Raw genomic sequence first — 2,987 nt, 5'->3', positions numbered from 1 at the left:
TATATATATATATATATATATATATATATAATTGTAGATGTATATATTTCGCACTATTCACGCTCTCTTTCCTTCCGTGCGTCTTCCTTTCCGTCGAACTCCTCCTGAACACCGTCCTTGAGCCGGCCTTCCGCTCGTTCGCGCGAGCTAATCCGAGCGGGTCGTTGAACTTGACTGTGTGTGCACGCTTCACTTCGCTACTCTAACCCCTTTCTCTCTCTCTCTTTCTCTCTCTCTCTCCCTTTCTCCCTCGCTCTTCCTCTCTTTCTCTCTCTTTCTTTCTTCCTCCCTGTCACGCCGGCTCCTCGGAACGAATGAAGCGGCGACGTCGCTCGCTATCGACTAGGGTCTTCTCGACTTTCTCGGGCACTTCCTATGTATACCTAACTCTTCACTACGGCTAAGATCCCCGGAATAATAATGCACCATTTAAAAGTCTGGCGTGGCTCCGTATGCCGATACTCTACAGGGCACACTCCACCCGTAGCGACCCACGCGCTCTCACGAGTACGGTCCCCCGTGTTCCCCTCCGGGACGTGATCTCCTCTCGGGACGATCGTCGGGTGTCCGGACGCTCGCGGTGGTCCACTTCTTCTGCGACTCGTCGGTTAGCAGGACTCGTCGTTGTCGTGTCTGTCTGCCGCATGCGGCAAACGTCGCGGGCCGGTCCTGACCCGCGCCAACGATCCGCGTGAACCAGTCACTGTGAACCCCGTCACCGACGACGAGCACCGTAGCGTGGCCGAAGCTAATCGCATCCTTCCTTGTGCGACAGCGACAACCCGACCGAACCGACGGTAATCCGCGTAATCCCACGTACACGATCGTAATCCCGTCCCGACTCCGGCTTCCTCGACGTGCTGTTCCTCTCTTCTTCCTCCTTCTCCTCTTCCTCCACCTGCAATTCTTCCCGCTTTGCCCACTTGCCGTTATTATCCTGGTCCGTCTCTTTGGCTGTCTCTCTGTTTTGCGACGCCGGCAGAAAGTCAGCCGATGTCATCCGCGATGAACGCCGGGAGCGCGTTCATAGGATCCTCTCGTAACGACCGAAGCACGCTTGTCGGAGGCGCGCCGGACACTGAGGGGCAAGCACCACCACTACCACCACTACCGATACCGGCACCACCACCGCCGTACCATTACCAGCGGCTGTGAGCCGGTATCAGGAACAGCAGCAGCAGTAGCAGCAGCCAGCAGCACCACCATCACCACCACCACTACTACCTACCATCACCACCACCACCACTACCACCAACACCATCACTATCAACCACCCACTACTCGGCGGTGTCGAGCGCGACCAACGAGATACTGTTCACCCACCCACCACGATATAGGTACTACAACGGCCGACTAAACTTCTCGGTAACTTTATATAGGTGGTCCCTTATAAACGATAGGTCTTCGTAATCCGCCGCTGGGATATTTAAAGATCCCATGCGCGCTGCGCATGTAAACGCATATATATATATATATATGAGTGTGTAGGCTCGGCCCTTGATGATGATAGTGCGCGGGCGCGATTCCTTCAGGGTCGGATGATTTAAGAAGTGGAAGACAGACCGAGGAAAAAGAAAGAGAGAACGCCGGTTGTGTTTGGTTTAATAGCGTAGTATGTCTGCCATTCACATTTTTATCGGCTTTTAAAAGAATAAAGGCGGGAGCACAGAGTATTGCATAACGCATAATGCATGAGAAAATGGACCAATCAAAGTCCTTTATTTCCTTCGTTTTCATGAAATAAAAGACTCGGATCAGAGTTGATTTTATCATACTTTATGCATCATACGATACGTAAAGATCTGTTCTCCAATTAATATAAAAAAAAAAAGAGAGATGGAGGAGGGAGGGAGGAAAAAGAGAATGAGAGGGGGGAGGGAGAGAGAGACCGAGAGATCACTCGGAGCGGTCACCACCACGTGACTGACGCATGGTACTGCGGACGATTCGCGCAGCATCGCAATGATCTCGGCGTCATTAGCAACGTCGACCGATCGTGAGTGAGGCCGCCGGTCGGCGCGAACGGGGACCACCTGTTAGGCGCCAACGGTATGTCACGGCGAGAAATTTCGTCAATGATAAGATAACACTCGAGTGAAAAAGGATGACCAATTTGTCCCACCCACGCGATGGTCACACGAGATATTTATCACCATAGATCTTTTGTTCGCAAAAACGACACGTTCGCACATATATTTGTAACGTCGCTATATAATCGTCGATCATAATTACCTCTTGAGAATGGAGAAAAATCGAGCTACTTGCTCCACTTGAAAAACGATCTTCAGATTTATTCGCAGTTATCGCATACACATTCTTCGCACTGCAGACATTTCGATAGTTTCAGTCGGTCTTTGGCAGAAAAATACATCTATTTGTTACAACTCTAGTTCACCAATACTTCATTAACATTTGAAATAATGATGTGTCCTCACTACAATGAATGCGAACGTTTTGAACATTTTAACCGAAAGATATAGTAATATTTTTTCAATTGATTGTGATACGAAACTGGTACCACACTTTCTAAAACTTTTAGACTAAATTGTCTCTCTGAAAAGTAAAATCTTATAACTTTTAAAGATTGCAAATTCAGCCACTCCTTTTCAAGACTGGCTCAATTTTCACTCTTTAGAATGAGATTCCACTCCAAAGAATTTAGAGAGCGAGAATACATTTTTATCATTTATCGAATCTAGTTTTGAAGCAAGATTACCAATGCAGGTTTTTTAAAAAGAAAATTAGGAAACCTCTTTTCGTATTGAAAAGAAGCCACATCTCTTTTATCTGATATACTGATTAGATATGTCGCGTAGGAAGTCGATCTCTCGATTGCACATCAGGATCGCAGTGATCCCGTGGAAGAAGGACGGCGACACGGTTTCTCGGTTACCTTCGGCACGCCAGATACCTCGATGTCGTCGGATAACGCATCGTATCGCGTCACCGAAACGCCTGATCCACTGCTCTCTCTCTCTCTCTCTCTC

This window comes from Trachymyrmex cornetzi, unplaced genomic scaffold (genome assembly GCF_001594075.2).
Source record: "Trachymyrmex cornetzi isolate Tcor2-1 unplaced genomic scaffold, Tcor1.1 scaffold56, whole genome shotgun sequence".
NCBI classification, from domain to species: Eukaryota; Metazoa; Arthropoda; class Insecta; order Hymenoptera; family Formicidae; genus Trachymyrmex; species Trachymyrmex cornetzi.
Note: the sequence above shows the minus strand (reverse complement) of the source record.